The sequence below is a fragment of the Phyllostomus discolor genome, chromosome 6 (genome assembly GCF_004126475.2).
Source record: "Phyllostomus discolor isolate MPI-MPIP mPhyDis1 chromosome 6, mPhyDis1.pri.v3, whole genome shotgun sequence".
Taxonomy (NCBI): Eukaryota; Metazoa; Chordata; class Mammalia; order Chiroptera; family Phyllostomidae; genus Phyllostomus; species Phyllostomus discolor.
In genome coordinates, this window is record NC_040908.2 from 125,501,562 (window position 1) to 125,528,218 (window position 26,657).

Sequence of the window (26,657 nt, forward strand, 5' to 3'; positions counted from 1 at the left end):
TTGACATTGAATATTGTATTAGTTTCAGGTACACAGCATTGCAGTTAGGCAATTACGTAATATACAAATAAGCACGAGTTGTTTTTTTTTAAGATTGTATTTATTTATTTTTAGAGAGGGAAGGGAGGGAGATAGAGAAAGAGAGAGAGAAACATCAGTGTGCGGTTTCTGGGGGTCATGGCCTGCAACCCAGGCATGTGCCCTGACTGGGAATCAAACCTGTGACACTTTGGTTCGTAGCTCGTGCTCAATCCACTCAGCTATGCCAGCCAGGGCTTGCACGAGTTTTAATGCTGGTCAGAGACAGATTTGAATCCAGCACCCAACAATTACAGCTATATTTACTTCAGTCTTGGTTGTGGGGAAGGCCACCAAAGGGATGAGAACAGCTAAATATTGGAATGAATTCTTGCCAGTAGTACCTCACATAAAGTTAATGGATATAAAATGTGTAGCCTGAAGTACTTATTCAAATTCAGAATATTTTCTGTGGCACATATTTGGTTTAAAGATCAAAGCTATTTAAAAAAGGCATCAAGGGAAATGTCACCACTTGGAATGTTCCAGTAAGTGTGTAATTGAATTTATGAGATTTTCTGTTTGTTGTTTGTTACAGTTCTTGGGAGATACATATGTTTTTGCACTCATTGATGGGTCTTGTATCAGTGCCTATGTCTTGTGTACTGCTATTCTGTGAGTCTAAAGATGATAGAGTCTCTGTCTGATTCACTTTCAATTCTGCCATATTTGAACATATTTTCTGTGTATGGTAAGATCTCAGTTAAATGTTGTATTGACTGAGGCCTAAAAATCAGATTCACAAATGAGTTCATTCCACCACAGCTGCCTTTTATTACTAAGGTCAATGTCCAATACTGAGAAAAGACTTTTGATTTCATTTCTCATTTTCATTTCAATTCCCAGAAATGTTTATTCTTGACAAGAATGATTGTTAAACAATTAGGCTTTTCTGCTGTCATGCCAGTTTTGTAACTTACACTCCATTTGAAGAATTCTAGCCTTATTCTGAGTAAGCAGAAGGAAAAGGAATTCACCCAGACCTCCATAGAAATACTAGAGAAAGCCAATGACCCAATGGCCCAGCAAGGACTGAGAGAAAAGTGAGACCACAGAGGCACTTAGTGTGCAAGGGAACTTAAGAGAGAGAAAATCTTTAAATTTTGCATTCTAGTTGCCTCATTTGCCTCAAACCTTTTTCCACTCTAATCCCAACTTTGGCCAAAAGCTCTCTGCAATAGGGCATCACACCTCTAAACCATTGATTAGAGAGAGAAGGGCAGCTGAGATCACTGAGTCTATCCTGCCTGGAATTTATCTAATTTTTTCCTTCTAACTGCCTCTTCTGAAATCTGATAGGAGATACTTGTCACCAAAAAAGAGAGGGAGAAGAGAAAGAAAAATCAGATAATCCAGGTGTATTAGCAATAATCTAGTCTTTCTTTTCAACATTACATATGTGGATGGTTTTTTCTTCACCAGGCAATTCTGCAACCCCAACCGAGTATCCTACAATATATGTGTAACTCATCCTGATACTACGTACCTGTACATACAGTGTCAGGCCCCACAGGTTAAGGGGTCAGTCCCCCTTTCAGATTCTAATCACAAGTAGCAGGTCCCCTAGGTACTCACAACTTCATACTCTTTAGTGTTTTCTATATACATAATCATGTAATTTATAAACAGTGACAAGTTTACTTCTTTGTTCCCTGTTTGGATGTCTTTCACTTCTCTTTGTTATCTTATTGCTCTCAATAAAACTTCTACTAGTAAGCTGAATATTAGTGGTGAGAGTAGGCATGCTTGTTTTGCTCCTGAACTCAGAGGAAAAGATTTTAGTTTTTTACCTTTGAATACAATATTAGCTGAGGGTTTGTCATATATGACCTTTATTATGTTAAGGCATGTTATCTCTTTGCCATTTTATTGAGTGCTTTAATCATAAACAGATGTATTTTGTCAAATGCTTTTTCTGCATCTATTGATGTAATCATGTGATTCTTATCTTTATTTTGTTAATGTATGTATCATATTAATTGATTCAGGTGATCAATTTTTGGCAAATTAGCCAAAAACATGCAATGAAGGAAGGAAAGCTTTTTTAATAAATGGTGTTTGGAAAAACAAAAAGACATGTGTAAAAGAATGAAAGTAGATCACTATCTGATACCATACACAAAAATTAATTCAAAATGGATTACACACTTGAATATAAGATCCAAAACAATAAAATACATAGGAGAAAACATAGGCATTAATATTATGGACACTGGTCTCAGAGGGATTTTTGTGGACTTGTCCCGAAAGGCAAAAAAAGTGAAAAAAGAAAATGAATGAATGGGACTACATCAAACTGTAAAGTTCTTGCACTTTAAAAGAAGCCATCAACAAAACAAGAAGGCAACCAACCAAATGGGAGATGACATTAACAAATGATGCCTCTGATAAGTGTCTGATATTCAAAATGTATAAAGAACACATGCAACCAACAACAAAAAGCAAACAACTTGATTTAAAAGTGGGCAGAGGACCTAAATAGACCCATTACCAAGGAGGACATACCGATGTCCAACAGACATATAAAATATGCTCAACCACACTAGTTATAAAGGAAATGGAAGTCAAAACCACAATGAGATACCACCTTATGCCTGTTAGACTGACTATTATCAGTAAGACAAGAAATAACAAGTGTTGGAGAGAATATGCAGAAAAGGGAACACTTGTACACTGCTGCTGGGAATGTAAATTTTTAGCCACTGTGGAAAACTACCATATGATTTGGCAATCCCTCTTCTGGGTATCTACTTGAAAAATTTGAAGACACTTACTTGTAAAGATATGTGTGTTCCTATATTCATTGCAACATTATCACAATAAGCAAGACATGGAAACAATATAAGTGTTTTTTGATGAGTGATCAGATAAGGAAGATAAGTGGTACATGTATACAATGGAATATTATTCAGCCATAGAAAAGGAAACATGGCTATTTACAATAATATTGGTGGGTCTTGAAAGTATTAAGCTAAGTGAAATAAGTCAGAAGGAAAATTCAAGAACTATATGATTTCATTCAGATGTGGGATATAAAAGGACCCAATGAACAAATAAAACTAATAAATAAGCAAACAAAAACTACACACTTGTAGAGACAATAGAATGGTAGTTACCATTTTATTAGGTGGAGAAGTGTTGGGTGGTGGATGACAAAGGTAAGGGGGGGTCAAATACATGGTTATAGGAGACTGGATTTCGGGTACACACAACAGAGTATACAGATGTTATATTATAAACTTGTACATATAAAATTTATATAAAAATAAACTCATTTGAGATTGCTTACATCTAATTTCCAATTGAAATTTTCTTTCTGGCTGAATATCTGAATGAATATCCTTGAAGTTTCAAGTACTATGCTAGAATGTTCACCTAAGAATTTTTCAGATGCAGCTTCAAAGTATAAAGAAATTTAAAAGACTATAAAGAGCTATAAAGATCTTTAAGGAAACATGTAGGCTTGATCCAGAATTGTTGCCAGAATCTGACTGACTAATACAAATTCTACAAGAAGAGATCAAAAAATTGTCAAGGTAAAGCTGAAAGACTTCTAAGAGCTGCAATGACCTGATTCCTTATAGTGAAAATATGCATTAAGTGTTGACCAGCATTTATAATTAGTAATAATGACAATAATAATAACAACAATAAGAACTTTATTTAGATATATACTGGCAATATTCTCATTCAATATTCTCATTCTCTTAGAATAAATAGTAGAGTTTAAAGAGTAAACAAATGAATTAGCATGTCAATTATACTTTAATTAAAACAATTAAAATGTAGAAAAACCAAATGAGCAAATCTTGTTATTTACGAGTAAGTTAAGATAGCAATATTCAACATTTTTAATTTCATGGCACACATAAACTAATTATTAAAATTCTACACACACTATGAAATTATTGTATTTTGGTAAAACTTAAAAAATAGTTTTAGTCATGATTCATTGACATCAAACAGCTATTATAGTATTGGCTATATTGGGAAGAGAGCTATTACAGAGATAACTGTATATATCAGAAAGATTTACCTACATGTCATGACAAACATTTGTTTACCAAACATTTGTTTTTATCATCTTCCTGTGAATTGTCTTTCTTCCTTTGGAAGCCCCAGACTCCCACCCCTGCTCCTTAGGTCAGGATGGTGTATAAGCCTCAATTGCTTGACTCCCTTTGCATCTTCACGTCTTTTTTGGGTTCCCATGTGTATGTAATTATGTATGGTTTTCTCCTATTAATTTGTCTTATGTCAATTTAATTATTAGACCAGCCAATGAGTGTAGATGGGAAGTAGGAAAATTTTTATCCTCCACTACAATATTATATCACACGAGCCTTTTCACATCTTCTTCACTCAGGTTTCTATACTTCTGACCCAGTTGAAGTTTCTCCTCATTTGTGAAACCTTCCTTTTATCTTCCAGGTTTAATTAGTACCCCTCTGTTGTATGCTTACAACAGCACTTGTTATGTACATGAACCATAAAAACAATGTTAAACTTTTCTTCAGCCCTCTACTTCTGGAAAACAGTTAAAGAAATCTGCGTATCTGTAGGGTAAGTGGAGGCAGTCTGGCTTCCACATCCAGGTGTCTGGGTAACTAAAGGGAAAAGTGTTCTCATAGCCTTGGAGTGGCCTGATAACCAGTGTTCTCATAGCCTTGAGATTGGGCCTGATAAACTGTTCCCATAACATGAAGTGGGCTCACACGCACAGAATTATGTTATGTTATACAGTGTTATGGCAACTTTCCGGCTTTGTTCCCCTCTAGTATTGAAACAGGTAGGGACTCCCTGCTGGGGATAATGATGATAAGAGACACACAAGGGGACAGGTGCTATGATGGGTGCCATGCTGGGGAGCAGGGGCCATGACATGAGGCATGCAGATAGACACGCAGCTTGCAGCATGCATGGCTTGCCCACCCATGAATAAAAGGTACCAGATATCCCAATGGCTCTGTAACTATTTTTTCCCTTTGCATGAATACCATGAACCTGCCTGGCCTTGTAGGGTGGCAACACACCATTTTTTTGTGTTCTAATAAATAGGTAATTGCATCCTCTCCCTTATGTCTTAGAGAGATAAGGCTCAACAATGTCTCCCTTTTTCACTTACAATGAGGACAGACACAAATCCCTGAAATTCCCACTTTTTGTCCTACTAATAAAATTAGCTGAAGCTGTTTATCCTGACTGATCAATTGAAACAAAGTTACTTCTGTAACTAAATTTTCATAATATGACCTGAACATGAGTTAAGCTTCTCTTCTTTCTCAGGGCTCCTGAACTTGGACTCAATCTCCTCTTAACTCAGCATACAACCCTTCCTTAATACCTCCTAAGAATCAGCAGACCTCTGGGAGCAATATCTCCCTTATTACCCCACTCCCTCCATATCCTGTTCTTTCTAGAACCTCGCTGACCCTTTCCCATAAAAGAAATCATTGTCTTCCTGGCTGTTTGGATGCTTGCAGCTCTCTGGTGGGATTGTTTTCCCTATTGCAATAGTCTCTTTCTCCTCATTGAAATAATCCTTTCAAATAAAGTCTCTTTTTACCTAAGTCTAGACTTATTTTTATTTGATAATATAAATCACTAAATTGTTCAATTGTATGTTTAAATAATATACTCCCCTTCCTTCACATTTGGAGCTGTTTTTGGAAAATGACCATGCCAGGTTCATCTTGGTGTTCTTAGCATGTCTTAATCTCCTTGTGTCTCTAACTGTTCCCTAAAACTTTTTCCATCAATTTCTGTTTCTCTTTTAGTCTCTGAATCTGTTGTCACATCTGTCTGTCTACCCCATTTCCCTCCCTCTTCACCTATCTATCTCCTTGAGGTCAAACGCATGTCTTCAGATTACTCTGAGAGACCTGCATGTAGAGTAGATTCTTTCACAGTGCCTGGTAGGCAGCTGACTCACATCTGAAGCCCAGACTGAGGTTTCTGCTAAAGTGGTGGAGGTTGCTAAATTTATCTACTAAGCAGGAAGTAAAAAAAACTGGTTTCACACTTTTTTATTGTTTTGAAAGTGAGAGAAACATTGATTTGTTTTTCCACTTATCTGTGCATTCACTGATTGCTTCTTGTATGTGCCCTGACCAGAGATCAAACCCCCAACCTTGGAGCATTGGGTATTTCTCTACCCAACTGACCTACCTGGCTAGGGCTGGTTTCACACTTTTTGTTGGTTATTTTTTTAAATTACTTAATTAAAATGATATTTTTGTTGGCTTACTTATTTCTTTTTTATTTTGACTTCTGGGTTTTAAAATTACTGCAAATGGCAGACTAATGTTGACATGTGTTTATGTGTCAGTGGTGGAGTCAGGTGAGCACAAATAATGAACAAAGCATAAACAAGATAGCAAATGATTTTTGGAGAAGAGATAAGGGCACATTATAGTTTCTTTCTCTGGGAAATTACACTAAGTGCTTTAATATTCAAATTCTAAGGTCACCCAGAAGCAAAGAGAGGAGCATGTTTGAGTACTAATTAAACTTGTTAGTTTTTATTTCCCATAAAAGGCATTTTTCCTGGGCTTAGCTGCAGAAAAAATCATTTTCTACAGTGGTTGATTTTAAAACTAACAAAGTTTTTAATATCATATTAGCTGACTTGGATGATTTAGCATTAAAGTGAGCTAAAAGCATAATGAGTGCTTATTGTGAGAAAGAATTTCACTGTTCTCTTTTAACATTAGATCTATTTAGTAATGTTATTTCTCTTTCTCACTGTTTTTCCTCATGAACAGAAACGTAAGAAATGCAGTCACTAATGTCAAGAGGCCCCAAAGTGAAGCTGTGAAATCACTGGGGAAGTTGGTTTTATTCACCTTCACACTGAGATGGAATGTGAACTTTTCAACTGTGCAAGCCACAAACGGCTATATCCTGTTGGAGTTCTCAGAATGAGGCTGATTTCACTGAACTCCAACCAAGCAGCTAACATAATGACCTATCCTATATAGACTAATGTTACTTTTGCCTACACCAGTCATAATTCTTTCAAAAGCAAGTCATGTAAACCTGTGGCTTTGCCTTTATAACCTGTTTCTCCCACATCTCTCTGCACCCAGAGCACTTTCCAAGTCCATTGTGAAATTGTGTCTCCAGGGTTCAAATTTGTAAGACCCCAAATAAACTTTTTTTATTTGTATCTTCAGTTCTTTCTTGTTTGACACTGTGAAACCCAGAACCACCTGAAGCGTTTGTTTTTTATTGATTATTATCTTTTCTTAAATTTTATTTTAATTGTTGTTCAAGTACAGTTTTCTGCCTTTTACTCCCACCCCAGCCCACCTGCCCAGGCATCTCCACCTCCCTTCCTTTTCCACTCCCCTCTTGTTTTTGTCCATGTGTCCTTTATACTTGTTCCTGCAAACCCTTCCCTTTTTCCCCTGAAATTCCTTCCCCTCTACCCTCTGGTCACTATCAGCCTGCTCTCTTTTTCAGTGTCTTTGGTTATGTTTTGCTTGTTTGTTTGTTTTGTTGATTAGGTTCCTATTAAAGGTGAGATCATATGGTATATGCCTTTCATAACCTGACTTATTTTGCCTAGCATAATGCTTTCCAGCTCCATCCATGCTGCCACAAAGGGTAGAAGCTCCTACTTTCATTTTGCTATACATAGAATTCTACTGTGTAAATGTACCATAGTTTTTTGATCCATTCATTTACTGATGGGTACCTAGGTTGCTTCCAACACTTGGCCATTGTAAATTGTGCTGCTATGAACATTGGGGTGCATAGGTTCTTTTGGATTGGTGTTTCAGAATTCTTAGGATATAATCATAGCAGTAGAATCTTGGGTCAAAAGACAGTTCCATTTTTAGTTTTCTGAGAAAATTCCATACTCTTTTCCATAGTGGTTGTGCCAGTCTGCAATCCCACCAACAGTGTACTAAGGTCCTTTTCTCTCCACAACCTCTTCAACATTTCTTATTTGTTGCTTTGTTTATGATGGCATTCTGACTGGTGTGAGGTGGTATCTCATTGTGGTTTTAATTTGCATCTCTGTGATAGCTAGCGATATTGAACATCGTTTCACGTGTCTCTAGATCCTCTGTGTGTCCTCCTTGGAGAAGTGTCTCTTCAAGTCCTTTGCCCATTTTTTAATTGGCTTGTCTTCTTACAGTGGAGTCATTTAAGTTCTTTATATATTTTGAAGATTAAATCCTTGTCTGAGGTATCATTGGCAAATATGATTTCCTATATGATTGGTTCTCTTTTTATTTTAATACTGTTTTCTTTAGCCATGCAGAAGCTTTTAATTTTGATGAGATCCCATTTGTTTATTCTTTCCTTTATGTCCCTTGCTCTGGGAGACATATCAGTGAAAATGTTGCTGTGTGAAATATCTGAGATTTAACTGCCTATGTTCTCTTCTAGGTCTTTAATGGTGTCACGACTTATATTTAAATCTTTTATCCACCTTGAATTTATTTCTATGTATGGTGTAAGTTGGTGCTTGAGTTTCATTTTTTTGCACATAGTTGTCCAGCTCTCCCATCACCATTGGTTGAAGAGGCTATTTTTACTCCATTTTATGTTGCTGCCCACTTTGTGGAATATTAATTGACCATAGAGACTTGGGTTTATTTTTGTGCTCTCTGTTCTGTTCCATTGGTCCATGTGCCCATTTTTATGTCAGTACCAGGCTGTTTTGATTACATTGGCCTTGTAGTACAATTTGGGCCCAGCTATTTTGATCCCTTCTACTTTGCTCTTCTTTCTCAAAATTGCAGCAGCTGTTTGGGGTTGTTTATAGTTCCATATAAATTTTTGAAGTGTTTGTTCTATATCTGTGAAATATGCCATTGGTACTTTAATAGGTATTGCATTGAATGTGTAAATTGCTTTGGGTAGTATGGACATTTTGTTGACATTAATTTTTCTGATCCACAAACATGGTATATGTTTCTATTTGATTGTGTCTTCCTTGATTTTTTTCCTCAGTGTTGTGCAGTTTTCTGAATACAGGTCTTTTACCTCTTTGGTTAGGTTTATTCCTAGGTGTTTTATTTTTCTTTTTGCTATAACGAATGGGTTTTTTTTTCTTCATTTCTGCTTCTGCTGTTTCATTGTTGGTATACAGAAATGTCTTTGATTTCTAGATATTGACTTTCTATCCCACTGTTTTGCCAAATTCATTTATTAGGTTGAGCAGTTTTTTTGGTGGTGTCTATAGGATTTTCTACATACACTATCATGTCATCTACAAACAATTGTAGACAGTTTTGTTTCCTCCTTTCCAATTTGGATGCCTTTTATTTCCTTTTCTTGTCTGATCACTGTGGCTAAAACTTCCAATCCTTTATTGAATAGAAGTGGTGAAAGTGGACAACCTTGTCTTGTTCCTGATCTTTGGGAAAAAGATTTTAGTTTTTGCTCATTGAGTATGATGTTGGCTGAAGGTCTCTCATATATGGCCTTTATTATGTTGAGGAATACTCCCCCTGTTCCCATTTTGCTGAGTGTTTTTATCATAAATGGGTGCTGTACCTTATCAAACGCTTTTTCTGCATATATTGATATGATAATGTGGTTTTTGTCTTTGCTTTTGTTTATGTGATGTATTACATTTACTGATTTGTGAAGATTGAACCATCCTTGCATCCCTGGAATGAATCCCACTTGGTCATGGTGTGTGATCTTTTTAATGTATTGTTGGATGTGGTTTGCCAGTATTTTGTTGAGGATTTTAACATCTATGTTCATCAGCGATATTGGTTTGAAGTGTTCTTTCTTTGTCGTGCCTTTATCTGGTTTTGGGATTAGGATGATTCTGGCTTCATAAAAAGAGTTTGAGAGTCTTTCTTCATTTTGGATTTTTTGGAATAGTCTGTGAAGGATAGGGGTTAGCTCTTCCTTAAATGCTTTGTAGAATTCTCCTGTGAAACCATCTGGTCCAGGGCTTTTGTATGTTGGGAGTTTTTTGATTACTGCTTCAATTTCTTTTGTTGTTATTGGTCTGTTCAGGCTTTCTGCTTCTTTTTCATTGAGTTTTGGAAGATTATATTTTTCTAGAAATTTGTCCATTTCACCTAGGTTTTCAAAGTTCTTGGCCTACAATTCTTCATAGTAATTTCTTACAATCCTTTCTATTTCTGTGGTATCAGTTGTAATCTCTCCTCTTTCATTTCTGATTGTATTTATTTGGGTCTTCTCTCTTTTTTTATTGATGAGCCTGCTGAAAGCCTTGTTGATTTTGTTTATCTTTCCAAAGAACCAGCTCCTGAATTCATTGGTTTTTAGAATTGAGCTTTTTTTCTCTATATCATCTAATTCTGCTCTGATCTTGGTTATTTCCTTCCTTCTGCTTGCTCTAGGCTGTCTTTGTTGTTTTTCCTGGAATTCATGTAGGCATAGGGTTAGGTTGTTTGTTTGAAATATTTCTATCTTTTTTTGGTAGGCGTGTATTGCTATGAACTTCCCTCTCAGGATTGTCCTCACTGTGTCCCATAAGTTTTGGGTCATTGTGAGTTCATTTTCATTTGTTTTCAGATTTGATTTCTTCCCTAATTTCATTCTAGACCCATTCATTGTTTAATAGCATGCTGTTCAATCTGCATGAGTTTGAGTGTTTTGGTTTTTTTCCTTTGGGTTCGTTTCCAGTTTCAGTCCCTTGTGGTTGGATAAAATGCTCGATACGATTTCAACTTTCTTGAATTTTTTGAGGCTTGTTTTGTGTCCTATCATATGGTCTATCTTTGAAAATGTTCCATGTGCATTTGAAAGGAGTGTGTATTTAGCCTCTTTGGGATGAAGGCTCTATATATATCAGTTAAGTTCATTTCCTCTAGGGCATTATTCAATGCCACAATATCTTTGTTGATATTTTGTTTGAAAGATCTCTCCATTTTTGATAGTGGGGTGTTAAAATCTCCTACTATAATTGTGTTGCTGTCATTATCTTTCTTGAAGTCCTCCAAGATTGCCCTTAAAAATTTGGGTGCTACTACATTGAGTGCCTGTATATTTTTAATGTTTATGTTGTCTTGGTGGATTCTTCCCTTTAGTATTATGAAGTGACATTCTGGGCCTCTCTTTTTGGCCCTTTTTTGAAGTCTATTTTGTCTGATATGAATATTGCTACCCCAGCTTTTTTTCCCTGTCCATTTGCTTGGAAAATATGTTTCCAGCCTTTCACTTTCAGTCTGCTTAGGTCTTTTGTTCTGAGGTGGGTCTCTTGTAGATAGCATATATGTGGGTCATGCTTTTTTATCCATTCAGCTATTCTATGTCTTTTGATTGGAATATTTAATCCATTTAAGTTTAAGGTTATTATTGATAGGTACTTATTCACTGCCATTTTCATACCTGTGTTCTTCTCTGTCTCTCTCTTTTCCTTCCTTTCCTTAGATCAGTCCCTTTAGCCTCTCCTGCAGAGCAGGGTTGGAGGATGTGTATTCTTTTAGACTTCTTTTGTCTGGGAAGCTCCTTATTTGGCCATTTATCTTCATTGAGCGTCTTTCTGGGTAAAGTAGGCTTGGTTGCAGGACTCTGGTTCTCATTACTTGGAATATTTCTTGCCATTCTCTTCTGGCTTGCAGTGTTTCCATTGAGAAGTCAGCTGCTAATCTTATCAGGGCTCCCTTGTATGTTACTTCCTGTTTCTCCCTTGCTGCCTTTAAGATTCTCTCTTTGTCTTGGTATTTTGCCATTTTAATTGTGATATGTCTTCAAATAGGACTCTTTGGGTTCCTCTTCTTTGGGACTCTCTGTGTTTCCTGGATTCATGTGACTTTTTCTGTCATTAAATTAGGGAAGTTTTCCACCATTACTTTTTCAAATAGGTTTTCTATCACTTGCTCTTCTTCTTCTCCTTGTGGTATCCCCATTAAATGGATATTATTACATTTCATATTGTTTTGCTTTTCTCTTAATCCCTCTTCATTGTTTCTGAAACTCTTTTCCTTTTCTTGCTCTTTCTGGGTGTTTTTTTTTTTTCTACTTTGTCCTCTAGCTCACTGATCCGATCTTCTGCTTCATCAGTCTTGCTTTTGATTCTTTCTACTGTGTTCTTCAGTTCAGAAATTGTATTCTTCATTTCCTCTTGGCCCTTGTTGGTAGTTTCTATTTCCTATTTCATGTCAATATAGTTTGCAGTGAGTTTATTGTAGTTTCACTGTAGTTTCTGGTAATTCACCATGAGGTCATTGAACTTCCTGATAACCATTGCTTTGAACTCAATTTTTAATAACTGAGTTGGCTCTATTTTATTTACCATTATTTCTGAGGCTTCCCCCTTTCCTTTCATTTGGGGATTGTTTCTTTTTCTTTCCATTGTTCGTGAGACTCTTCTTGTTACCCTCAGCTTCTTAAATTGATCTTTCTGACTTCCTGGGTTTATGGTGTGAACTTGTATGGTAGAATACCTGTGAGATTCAGTAGTGCAGTCTCCTTGATCTCTCGAGCTCACTGGTTGTGGCCTGTCATTTAAGTTGGCTCTGTGTTTGTCTTGGGTTTTGATTATTGTTGGGTCTTTCTTTGGTGGGCTGTTCCCGCCAGCTGGTTAACTGAGGGTCACTCTGTCCACTGCCTCTTGTATTTTGTTGTGCTGGTGTGGGCAGGTTGTGTTGAAGCTGATTCTTCCATGTGTGCAATTTTTTAAGGATTCTCTCTTGCTCTTGTTCAGTTTTTTGTTCTGGGTAATTTTTCCACTATTTAGTTGTATTTCCATATGGGTCCTGGATTGAGGTTTGTGTGGTTTCCACTCCCTCCTTCACCTTCTTCTGTTGTTATCTGTTAGTGGTTCCTTTGTTCTTAGGTTTTCTCTTCCATCAGGTATCCTTGTGTTCACAGCTTCCACCTACTCTTTTTTTGTGATTATTTGGAGGGGGAAGGAAAAATGGTTTAAGACAGCAAGAGTGTATTCTATGATATTTAGAGTAGCAGCCAGTAGAGAAGAGATAGGAGATCCTTTGGCTATGTAGAATGTTAACCGTGATATTCCACCCAACTAGCTGATTTTTAGAAAGGATGGAAAGAAGATAAGACTCTTGTTGGGGAGGGAAGGATTGTGAGTTGGATCTAGAAAGCAGTGAAGTTGTGGGAGGTCAGATTCTGAGGTAAGGTGAGAGGAAAGGATAGTAAATAGGTGTAGTGTGTGAAAGAATGGAGTTAACCACTACAGTAATAGAGTTCAGGAAACTGTGAAGTTGGCTAAGGTCTTGCAGGGGTGTTGTGTAGTATTGACATTTGTATGGAACAGCAATTATTTACAATAATATAATGGAGCAACAATCATATGGCAGAATCTATGTGATCTGGATAACAAGGATAGGGAGTATATGTCCTTGAGTAGTGTGCTAATGGAACACAAGTGAAGGACAGTTAATTTGCAATACTCTATAAAAGAGAGAACAGGGGAAACCTGTCAAATGATACAATTTAACCAGCCAAGCAAAGAAGACTAAACAGAAGAAGAGGAATACAAAAATGTTATTAAAATAAAAGATGTGCCCTGGGTGGCATGGCTCAGTAGATTGAGCATGGGCTGTGATCCAGGCATCGCAGTGTTGATTCCAAGTCAGGGCTCACGCTTAGGTTGCAGGCTATGGCCCCCAGCAGCCGCACATTGATGTTTCTCTCTCTCTCCCCCCCTCTCTTTCTCCTTCCCTTCCCTCTCTAAAAATAAATAAATAAATAAATCTTTAAAAAAATAAAAGATGTAAGAATAATGAAAAAAATAATAATACAAATATGCAATAATTTGCAGGTTCTCTGTAATAGCAAAGTGAAATTTGTCTCAGTGCCTCAGCTATTCGGATTTCCCCTCTTTGGGTCCAACTCTGGTCTTTTCACAGTTCCAAGTTTTTTTTGTCTCACTTCTGGATATTTAAAAAACAATAAGAAGAAGAGGAAGGAAGATAGAGCGGATAATATTGGGAAGAATGGAAGAAAGACTACAACAAGAAAGAGGGAAAGGGAGGAAAAAGGAATTGAAAGATAAAAAATAATAATAAAAATAAAAAATAAAGAATTACTTTAAGCCCTGACTGGCATAGCTCAGTGGATTGAGTGCGGGTTGTGAACCAAAGTGTTGCAGGTTCGATTCCCAGTCAGGGTACATGCCTGGGTTGCAGGCCATGACCCCCAGCAACCACACATTGATGTTTCTCTCCCTCTCTTTCTCCCTCCCTTCTGTCTTTAAAAATAAATAAATAAAATCTTAAAAAAAAGAATTACTTTAAAAATAAAAAGCCTCTTGCTAGTTTCAAACTGGCCAAACCTGTTTTGCTGGTCTTGCTGGCTGCAGCAGGCTGAGGGGCAATTGATTTCAATTTTCTCCCTTCCTGATCCCACTCAGTCAACCTCAGGTGCACTCTCCTCAGGGTTTTGGGTGTGGGATCCTGACCTTCCTCAGAGTGCACTCTCTTTGGTGTTACAGGTGTGGGCTCAGGGCCTTCCGCAGAGCGCACTCTCCCCAGGTTGCAGGTGTGCTCACCTGGACAGACTGCCTCTGGTCCCTGAGATTCAGGTGCACTCTCTTCCCAGAACTATGGGGGTGCTCAGGGCCTTCTACCTCAGGAGTATTGCCCAGCTGGGTAGAGAGGAGGCCGTAGTGGCTCCTGCAGGATAATTCCCTAAACAGTGTCTCTTTTTTCACTTTTTCTTTTTGAGAAATTCCTCCTACTCAAGCGAGCTGTTCCATATAGAGGCCTGGCCTCTCAAACTACCCAATTCTCCAACCAGAGCAGGGACTATCCGTTTCAGGGTTTGTCATGGCCCAGCTCTCCACTGTCCCCAGCCAGTGTCCACAGACTCTGTGGGTGCTCACAGCCCCTGTGTGTTTGCCACTTAGTCCTTATTCCCTGCTCTGTGACTTCAAGCAATCAGGTCTCTCCCAGTCCTGCTCAAAACTTGTTTGGCAGGGGAGGGAGCCATTGACCCAGCTGTCTCGCAAGAACCCTGTGGTAGACCCTGCAGGTGTCCTAGTCCCAGGGACCTTATTGTCCTGAAGCACTCTCCTTACCATCTGGTTTTTCAATGTTTACTACACTTTTTGGTCTCCTATCTTCATACATGTTGGGGTACTGTTGGCTGTTTGCTCTGTTCCATAGATTGGCTAGGTTTTTCTCTCATCTGTAGGGGTAAGTGGAATCCACTTGCTCCTACCTCACTGCCATCTTTGATTATTATCTTTGAAGGTGACTGAAGTTTAAACATGTAAGAATATACACACAATTTTTATAAATAAATTCTGTTTTTTGAGTGTCTCCCTACATATATATATTCATTCAAGAAATTTGTGAAGATTGAATAAGAAAATTATTATATTTGTATGAACCTGTTTTTACACATATATTGAAAACTCAATAGCTATTTCAGTGAGTTGACATGAGGAACAAAGAGGATATAAGGGGGCTGGCCTAGTGTGTTAGCACTGAGACTGACCTTTTTCCTACTTTCCCCCTTTAGTATAGGAGCAAAGATGTTTTCTAGTGGGCAAGAAGGTGTTTTTTTTCTCTTTTCCTCTGTTTTACTGAAAAATAATTGACATACATGACTGTATATACTTATGGCATACAGCATGATATTTGGATTTACACAATAGTTTCAGCTAACATTCATAATTTCACATAGATATAAAAAACAGAAAAGATAAAGAATAAGAAAAGCATTTTCCCCTTGTGATGAGAACTCAGGATTTACTTTCATAACAACTTTTTTATATAGCACATAGCAGCGTTAGCTATAATTTTCATGTTGTACGTTATATTTTTAGTACTTATGTACCTTATAGGTTTGTCCCTTTTGACTACCTTCCCCCAGTTCCTTCTCCCCACTCCACCTCTGGTAACTGCAAGTATGACCTCTTCTTCTATGAATTTTTTCACATTCCACATATAAAAACAATCAAATGACATCCAGATTTATCCATGTTGTCACAGATGGAAGGATTTCCTTGCTTTTTTATGGCTGAATACTATTCAATTGCATAACTTCTTTTTAAATATATTTTATTGATTATGCTATTACAGTTGTCCCATTTCCTCCCCTTAATTTCCCTCTGCCTTGCACACCCTCTCCCACCCACATTGCCCCTGTTTAGTTCATGTCCATGTGTCATAAGTTCTTTAGCTTCTACATTTCCCATATTATTCTTGCCCTCCCCCTGTCTATTTTTTACCTACCATCTATGCTACTTATTCTCTGTACCTTTCACCCTCTTTCCTCCTCCCACTCCCCTGTTGCTAACCTTCTATGTGATCTCCATTTCTGTGGTTCTGTTTCTGTTCTAGTTGATTGCTTAGTTTGCTTTTGTTTTTGTTTTAGGTGTGGTTGTTAATAATTGTGAGTTTGCTGTCATTTTACTATACATGTTTTTTATCTTTTTTTTCTTAGACAAGTCCCCTTAACATTTCATAAAATAAGGACTTAGTGATGATGAACTCCTTTAACTTGACCTTATCTGAGAAGCACTTTATCTGCCCTTCCATTCTAAATGAGAGCTTTGCTGGATAGAACGATCTTGGATATAGGTCCTTGCCTTTCATGACTTGGAATACTTCTTTCCAACCTCCTCTTGCCTGCAAGGTCTCTTTTGAGAAATCAGCTGACAGTCTGATGGGAACTCCTTTGTAGGTGACTGTCCCCTTGTCTCTTGCTGCTTCTAGGACTCTCTCCTTCATTTTTACCTTGGCTAATGTAATTATGATGTGCCTTGGTGTGTTCCTCCTTGGGTTCAACTTCTTTGGGACTCTCTGAGCTTTCTGGACTTCCTGGAAGTCTATTTCCTTTGCCAGATTGGGGATGTTTTCCTTTATTATTTGTTCAAATAACTTTTCCACTTGTTGCTCTTCCTCTTCTCCTTCTGTTGCCCCTATAATTCAGATGTTGGAATGTTTAAAGATGTCCTGGAGGCTCCTAAGCTTCTCCTCATTTTTTTGAATTCTTATTTTTCCATTTTTTTATGTTGGATTGTTTCTTTCTTCCCTTTGGTCCACTCTATTGTTTTGAGTACATTTCCTTTCTATCACTATTGGTTCCCTCTACATTTTTCTTCATTTCTGTTATCATAGCTTTCATTTTTTCATCTAATTTGTGACCAAATTCAACCACTTCTGTGAGCATCCTGATGACCAGTGCTTTGAACTGTGCATCTGATAGGTTGGCTATCTTTTGGTCACTTAAAGTATTGGCTCTGGGGTTTTGATTTGTACTTCTGTTTGAGCCTTGTTTTTTTTAATCTGGTTGTGCCTGTTTTGTATGAGGGATGGAGCCTTAGGTGTTCACCAGGGCGAGGCAACCCAGTGGCTTTGTTGTGATGTTGTATGTGGGGGTAGGGTCTGAGAGGAAACAATGGTGCTTGCTCCTCGCTCCATCATATTTCAGTCCCTTATGCCACTTCCCCCAAGCAAATTGGGCCTTTCTGGTGCTAATTCCCATGTGGGTGGGCTTGTACAAGTTCAAGTCCCTGTGGGTCTCTCCAACGCACTCTCCTGTGAGGCTGGGAGTCTTTTCCTGCACCTCAACCCCCACAGGTGTTTTCAATCAGTGCCCTGAGGCTCTATTTCCTGGTACCCTGGGTTGCGAGGTCTATCTCACTGCCCAATTTTGCCCCATTTATCTGTGCACGAATGTGGCCCAGACAGCCAGGTGCCCTGTGCACAGTGTATCTCTTCACAGTCGCTGCCTCTCTGAGTCTGCCGGCTGCCTGTGCACCCAGGGTCCACCCACTGCAGTCTTGCACTTGGGATGCCTTATGTGCCTGGTGCCACCATTTTTTGTGCCTCAACCCCTCTCCACCCAGCTGCCCAACTGCACTCCTCCTACTGGTCTGAATGAATGTTTACATTTTAACTCCTTGGTCATCTGACTTCCATACAGTTCAATTTTCTATCAGATCTGGTTGTTATCTTGTTTCTAAATTGTCGCTGACCTTGTTTTGGTTGTGCAAGGAGGCACAGTATGTCTACCTACACCTCCATCTTGGCCAGAAGTCCAAATTGCATAACTTCTTCATTCATTCATCAATCAGTGGACACTTACATTGTTTCCACATCTTGGCAATTGGAAATAAGGCTGCTATAATGATGGAGGTACAGATATCTTCTCAAGTTAGTGTTTTGTTTCCTTTGGATATATTCCTAGAAATGGAATTGCTGGACTATATGGTATTTTTTTAAGGTGCATCTTTTTTTGTTTTGCATACTTTAATTTCAGAACAAAATAAACAAAAAAATTGCCATACACAACATCCAAATCCTATGTCAGATGTGAGAAGTGGTGCCTTGAGGCCCTTGATTCCTGCCTGAGGCAGAAAGATGGGATAGAAAAAAAACACAAGAAATCAGCAGAGGAAACCTGCAGGAGCAACAGAGGGCTCCTGGGGGAGCCATGAAGATACTATACAGAGGGAACAAAGTCTGTAGATAGAAACTCTTACTCTACTTCTTCCTGGTGAGAGAGAGGCATTCTCATCATTCTCAAGGGGGTAGTTCTCATTGGGAAGAGAAGCACTGGGTTCTTCTGCTGTCAATTCATCTTCATCAGTGCCTAGACCTGGCTTGATCATGTGGTAGATGGAGTTGGAGTGGATCTGGGATCCTTAAGTGAGAAGTCAGAAGACTGTGGTGAAACTTCAAAGAGCAGCACCACAAGTTCTTGACAGCTTTGTCATTATCATCTGCCTCTGCCTTCTGCTGCAGAGTCTTCATAATAGGGTGGTTGAGGTTGATCTCCAGGTGTTTTTTGGCTATCATAGAGTTGTCCTGAGGTGCCTGGGCTTTCATGATATGCTCCATGTGGGCTGTTCAGTCACAAGTGCTGGTCACAATGAAGGAGGGTGAAGATACAAGCCTAGGATGAAGAAACAATGGGAGATGTTTTTCTCAACCTTCTTATTCAAGATTTCTTTCATGAATTTGCAGATGTTTTGAAAGTTGGCCTTACTGTCTTTTATTTAGTTCTCCTCTCCATCCTCAGGTAGGTTCAGGCCCTCCTTGTTAACTAAGGCCAGGCTCTTCTCATCAAACTCCTTTAGTTGCTGCATGTAGTACTGCTCATTCTTAGGCTTCATCATATACAAGGTATGTAGTACCTGGTAGCCCACTTCTGCACTGGCTTCAATAAAGCAGAGCTGGAAACCTGCTCTTTGCTATTAACAGTGATGTAATAGATGTAATCTGGGTCTCCTTTATGTGAGATCCATACTTTGAAAGAGAAGTTGTTTCTTATACAGAATATGGGGTGTGAAAGCACAGAGGCTCAGAAGGGATTCCGAGTTCTCATGGATTCCAAGCTCATAGAATTTGTGTATAGTTCTCCTTGTCTCCTTTCAGCTCAGAGAAGAGCTCAGGGCACTTCATAACAATATTTTTATGAATGACCTTCAAGGTTTTGTTCTGCTACAGCATTTCTCCAGAGATGTTCAGGGGCAGATCCTCAGAGTCAACTACACCATGGATCAAGTTGAAATACTCTGGTATCAACTTGTCACACCTATTCATGATGAACACAGATAGGACATAGAGTTTGATGTTCTTCTTCTTCTTGTTGTTCTCAAAGAGGTCAAAAGAAGCCTGATGGGATGAATAGCAATGTTCTGAATTCCAACTGACCTCCTACAGAGAAGTGCTTGACTGCCAAGTGGTTTTCCAGTCACTGGTAAGATGCTTGTAGAACTCTCCATATTCTTCCTGCGTGATATTATCAGTGTTTCTGGTACAAATTGTCTTGGTATTTAGTTCTTCCTGACTTATATATTTCTCCTTAATCTTTTTTGTTTTCTTTTTCTTATCCTTAGCACTGTTATCTTCAACTAGCCTATGTGTTCAATCTTGGCTTTCTGTCATCAATTTTATCTTCCTCTTCTTTCTCACCTTTCTTCATCATCATTGATTTTTTCTCTCATTCTTCTCTAATTAAAGGGTGATTGGATAACCTATGAACTGTGAATGCTTTTTTACCACTTCTTTTACCAACTTCTCTAAGTAGTCTGTTTGGCATTCTTTAAGGTAGAGGATCATTTTGGTACCCCAGCCAGTGGTCTCACTGTGGTTAGCTGGTATAACAAAGGAACCCCCAGCAGAAGATTCTCAGGTATATTGCTCATCATCATTGTGCTTTGAAATTACAACTACTTTCTCTATAACCAAGTAGGTAGAATAAAAACCCAAATCAACTTGTCCAATCATAGAGATGTTTGTGCCAGGTTGAAGAGCGTTCATAAGTGCCTTAGTACCAGACTTGTCAATGGTTCACAGGTAATTTATGAGATTAGCTTTGGTCAGGCCAAAGCCTGTGCCCACCAAGTCTAGGTGTGTTCCCAGAGATCAAGGAGTATCACAATGTTCAGTTATTTACCACTGTCCCACTTGTAAGGGTCAGTCATAGTGTATATTGTAAGGCATCAGAAGCATTACTGATTAACTTTAGGATGAAAATTTTCTTGGTGGAATAGAAGGTATTTATGATGATTAACATGAATTGGGTAATTTCTTTCTTAAAGGCAAAAGTCTCCATATTTCTTCTCTATGATTCACTTCCTCAGGCACCTTGAAGGTGAAGAGATGCAAGTACTAGAAAGAAGGTAGGCAGAGACTGTGTCCTGCTGACATGTTGCATGAAACATATGGTATTTCTACATTTATTGTTTGAGGATCTTACAAACTGTTTTCCATAGCAGATATACCAATTTACCAAATTTCATGGACATTACAGTGCACAAAAGTTCCCTTTCACCACATCCACCCCAGCATTTGTTATCTCTTGTCTTTTTGATGATGGCCATTCTAACATACTATCTCATTGTGGTTTTAATTTGCATTTCCCTAAAGAACAGTGATGTTTAGCATCTTTTCATGTGTCTGTTGGCCTTTCATGTATCTTTTTTGGGGGGAGGAAATGTTTATTCAGGTCTTTTCCTGTTTCTAAATTGGATTATTTTATTTTATTGCTATATAGTTTTATAATATTATATTTTAGGAGTTAAACCTTTCTCAGATATATGGTTTGCAAATATTTTTCCCATTGTGTAGGTTGTTTTTTTACTTTGTTGATAGTTTCTTTTGCTGTGTGGAAACTTTTTAGTCTGATGTAGTTGATGTAGTCTGATGATGTAGTTTTTATTTTATTGCTGTGCTTTAAGCATCAATTCAAAAAAATAATTACAAAGATTCATATCAAGGGCATTTATCCTTATGTTTTCTTCTAGGAGCGTCATGGTTTCAGGTGTTAAAGTCTTTAATAAATTTCAAGTTAATTATTATGAGTGGTGTAAAATAGGAGTTAAGTTCTTTTACATGTGAATATCCAATATCCCAGCATCATTTATTGAAGAAACTGTTTTTTCTCCATTACTATTTTTGGATCCCTTGTCAAATGTTAGTTGACCATATATATTTGGATTTATTTGTGAATTCTTGACTCTATTCTGTTTGTCAATTTTCTGTTGTTTTTTTTTTTAATTCCATTACCATACTGTTTTGATTACTATAGCTTTATAGTATAGGTTGAAATCTGGAAGTGTGATGCTTACTTCTTTGTTCTTTTTTTCTCAGGATTTCTTTGGCTAGTCATGGTTTTCTGTGCTTCCACTAAATTTTAGGAGTGTCTTTTTCTACTTCTGATAAAATGCCCTTGAAATCTTGATAGGGACTTCATTGAATATCTAGATGACTTTTGGTAGTTTTGACATCTTAACAATGTTAGTTATTCCAATTCGTGTACGTAGAATACCTTTCCACTTATTTGTGTCTTTTTAAAATTCATTTATGAATGTCATAGTTTTCAGAGTGCAGATCTTTCCCTTCCTTAATTAAATCATTCATAAACATTTTATTATTCTTGGTGGTATTGCACATGGGATTAATTTTAATTTCTTTTTCATAAAATGTATTGTTAGTGTATAGAAATACTACTGATTTTTGTACATTAATTTTGTGTCTTGCTATATTACTGAATTTATTGATGACATCTAACATCTTTGGCTGAATCTTTAGAATTTTCTATATATAAAGTCATATTATCTGCAAATAGAAACAGACAACTTTCTTCCCAATTGTTACAACTTTTATTTATTTTTCTTTTTTGATTGTTTTAGCTAAGACACCTAGTACTATATTGAATATGAGTGGTTAGAATAGATATCCTTCTCTTGTTCTTTGAGGAAAAGCTTTGAACATTTCATCATTGAACGTGATCTTAGCTGTGGACTTGTCACACGTGGTGTTTATTATTTTGAGCTACATTTCTTCTATGACTGGTTTGCTAACAGGTTTTTTTTTTAAATCATGAATGGATGTTGAATTTTGTCAAATACTTTTTCTTCTTCTACTTAGATGATTCTATGATTGTTTTTCTTTTATTCTGTTCATATGATATATCTGTTATTTGCATAGATTGCACCATCTTGCATCCCAGAGATAAATCTAACTTGATCATGATAAATGATCCTTTTGATGTGCTGTTGAATTTTATTTGTAGAATTTTACTGATAATTTTCCCTTGTATATACACCAGGGATTTTGGCTTGTATTTTTTTCTTCTAACAGTATCCTGTTCTGGTTTCAGTATGAGGATAATTCTGACATCAAAAGAAAAGTTTCGGGTGTTTCTTCCTCTTTGAATTTTTGGAAACATTTGAGAAGGGTTGGTGTTTATTATTTTTCAAACATGTGGTAAAATACACCAGTGAAGTCATCTGGACTATTTTTCATTGGGAGATTTTTTGATATTTTATTTATTTAATTAATTTTTAATTTTTCAGTTATAATTGACATACAATGTTATATTAGCTTCAGGTGTACAACATAGTGATTAGACATTATATAATTTACAAAGCAATCACCCTGATAATTCTAGTACCCATCTGACACCATACATACCCATTAAAATATTATTGACTCTTTTGCCTCTGCTGTACTTTACATCCTGGTGACTGTTTTTCTAACTGGCAATTTGCACATTTTAATCCTTTTGTCTTTGTCACCATCCCTCAATCCTCCTACTCAGCTGCCCACCTTGAAAATGTTCTATCTATTAGTTTTTTTAAAAGATAATGAAAACAAATATCACAGTACTACAATAAACTCACAATTTAAGTTGTGAGAAAGAAGCTAAATACAAAGAATGAATGCAATATGATTCTACATAAAGATAGTTAAACAAGCGGCAAAATTTAACATAGAATGTTAGAAGTCTGATTAGTGACCAATATAAACTTTTGGGAAGTAGATAGGATTGATGATAATAAGTATACATGGGTATAAGAGATTGTTCTGGGATACAGGCAGTGTTCTCATGCTCCATCTGGGCATGTTACTTGCTCATTTAATTTGTGGTAATTTATTGACCTGTAAATCCTAGTAGGCTTTACTGTGATTGGGATGATATTCCTTATGGCTTGTAAAGTCATTGGCAGGGGTAGGATTGATCACAAAGATCAGGGGAGAGTACCAAAGCTGTGTTTGTTTTGATTCCAGGATGATCAAGTTAATCTGTGTCCTCTCTAATTTAGTAATTTTGCAGGCACATATATTGTAATTATGGTGTTCAAAACTTTTGTAACCATACAAACAAAAAGCAGGCAACATCAGACCTTATATGGAGAAGTTATATAAGAACTTGTATCTTCTTTCTTTCATTTTTCAAATCCTCACTGAGGGTATGTTTATTAATTTTAGAGAGCAAGGATGGGGGTGGGGAGGGGGGGAGAGAGAGACAGAGAGAGAGACATCATTGGGTTGCCTCACATACTTGCCCCAAATGGGGAGTGAACCTACAACCTAGGTATGTGCCCTGACCAGAAATTGAACCTGCAATAGTTTGGTGCATGGGAAAATGCTCCAACCAACTGAGCCACCTGGCTAGAGCTGTATCTTATTTTTTGAGTTGTCTGAGAAGCCTGGGCTTGGAAAGTCTTGAGATTGATATGAAGATAATGTTTTCTGGAAGGAGAGAAAGACTTATAGGCCACTGGGATAGGCCCCTGGGAAATGGTAATTTTTCAGATAATGGTAGATATGCACAGGCTTCTTATTAAGTGACTTACCCTCTCTGAAAAGGGGCTCAGAGTTCTTTCTTTAATTTCTTGTTATTTAAGAAATCATTAAAAATAGCATGGACACCCATGTGCCAGAATTTTGCATGAGATAAGAATTTGTTCAGTGATCTTCTCTCACATCCCCTAACTCCAAGTTTCCTGTTACACAACCTAAGCTTCTCAGGTTGTGTGAGTAAAGAGGAACAAAGGGGAGAATAGGCCTCTTGGCCTCTACTCAGCAGAAATTTGCCTGGAGGAAGGATATACTTCATAACATAGATGTTATAAAATTTTAGATAATCGCTTGTTTTTGTAAAACATTGATCAATAGCTTGTTTAACAAGAAAAATGTTAATTCCAATTTCCTGATATTAACAAGAGACATGAAGAATCATAAGTCAAAATGATTTCTTTTGACATAGTTAGGAAGTTTGCTTTTGAGATTTTTGTGTTCTCTAAGGAAATTGGATATGTATATGTAGCCAAGTGAGCTTATAAAAAAAAAGTCCATTACATTGTCTTATTTCTAGATTGACTATAAAACAACAGAAGTAGACACATACAGATATGGTAAATTGATTTTCAAATTGGAAAAGAAAGTCTTTTCAACAAAGGTGCTGGGACAACAGGATATCTGGGTGGAAAATAATGAATGTTGACCTTATGTCATACCACACACACAAAAAACTCAAAGGAGACCAAAGGCTTAAATGTAAAAGCTAGGCTATAAAACTTGTAAAAGAATACATAGTAAGTAATGTACATGGCCTTGCAGTACGCAAAACTTTCTTAGGACCCTAAAATTATAAACCATACCAAAAAATCGATCAGTTCTATTTAAACAAAATGAAAAAATTTGCTCTGAAAAATACCATTAAGAAAATTCAGAAGCGCGATTTCCAGTCAGGATAGCGGTGAAGGCAGACATGGCTCACCTCCTCACACAACCACATCAAAATTACAACTAAAATGTAAAACAACCATCACTTAGGAAAGTCAGAAACTGAGCTGAATGGAAGTCTGACAACCTTGGACTTTAAAAAACCACATCCATCCAGGCTGGTAGGGTTCTAGTGCTAGGAAGATAAGTCCCCACAACTTCTGGCTGCAAAGACCAGTGGAAATTGAGTCAGTGGAAAAAAACTGCTGAAGCCCCAAGTAGTTCCTCTTAAGGAACCTGTTAGGGAGCACCCTGCCTGGTCTCAGGAAGCTGTAACCCCCCCATGACTTAGGTTAAGTGAGAGACCTCCGGACCAGGAGCCACTAAGGAGACAAAATTTATTTCCCTGGCATGAATGCTGCCTGTTCTGTGCCTGTCCTCCTAAGCTTGATCAGTTAGCCAATGATGGGTAAGATTTCCCATGGAGGGAATCGCCTAAGACAGGTATGATCATGTGGAGGCTTCTGGAAAGAGACCTGTGGATGTGGAAATGAAGGGGTGATGGACATCAACCCCTGCCCCCTTGGCTTTGTCAAAGCCTGAGTCCTTGTTCTTAGAAGTGAGTAATCCAAGTCTCCTGGCTACCCTTGTCTTCTCTGTTAACTCAGGCCTGCGGAAACAGCAGGGGCGGTGCAGCCCAGACTAGAAACAGTGGACCCCCAGGGTAATCGGGCCTGAGACATAGAATATGCAAGATCCTGTGAGATCTGTTTGCTGGAGGATGTTATTAGATTAGAATTTGAAGGCACAGACAGGAAACCAAAACTAGCCCTTTGAGCCCTGTTAGACCTTTCAAATGATAAAATTCCAAGCTGTGCCCAGAATCACAGCAGGGGTTCTACCTGCACCTTTGTAAGTCACCTACTTCTTTTGATCTTTTCTGCCAGACTGTGAATCCACAAACTAAGTCTGTATTCTCAATAAAAATCTGCTTGGGAATGAAGATGGCCTGCTCTCCACTAGAGAGAGTGGCCATTCTGTCCCTATTTCCCCACAGGACCTGGTTGTCTCTGTGTATGTTTTTCTTATGTTTCCGATGAGCATCCACAGCAGAAATGGATACTGCTGGCCAGTGTCTGCCTCAGGAACCTATACGTGGACTTACTTATTCAGACTCACTCTCTCTGAGCTCCAGCACCCAGGTAGCAGCTTGAAAAGCACCAGTTATATGCAGGGAGAAACTGAAGTGTCTGGCATCAAAGTGAGTAGAAGCCATTGTCCCTTTGCTAAATCATTCCCTCACAGAGCCAGTAAGATGGTGCCATATCTGAGATTTCATCAACCTGGCTAACATTGTTTGATCTTCCACAGAGATCCCCAGAGGCTCTGCTGCACCAAATATGGGCCTACTCAAGCTGCTTTTCCACAGGAATGTCTGGTATTGGCTCCTAAATCCTATCAAATAAGCATAGCTGGCTTTGGTAAGCCCTAGTGGCAGCCAGATTAGATTCACAGCTTGCCTTTGCCTGGGAATCTCAAGCACAGCATGACTAGCAGCTTTCTCAGATTGCTTTACAATTCATGAAGAGTACCCCAGGCAAAACAAAGGAATGGGCTGACCTTGGCCTGTACCACCCACAAAACCCCAGGGCCAGAGCACCCAGTGGACAGCTACACACCACATGGGAGCACCAC

General features: G+C 37.9%; 1 protein-coding gene and 1 pseudogene across 1 annotated transcript in view; both read right to left on the bottom strand.

The window, feature by feature from the left end:
* LOC114499991 (interferon-induced very large GTPase 1-like) overlaps positions 1 to 26,657 on the bottom strand; it is a 58,631-nt gene that overhangs the window by 22,906 nt on the left and 9,068 nt on the right. The window lies entirely within an intron of this gene.
* Positions 18,389 to 20,066, bottom strand: LOC114498942 (annotated as a pseudogene).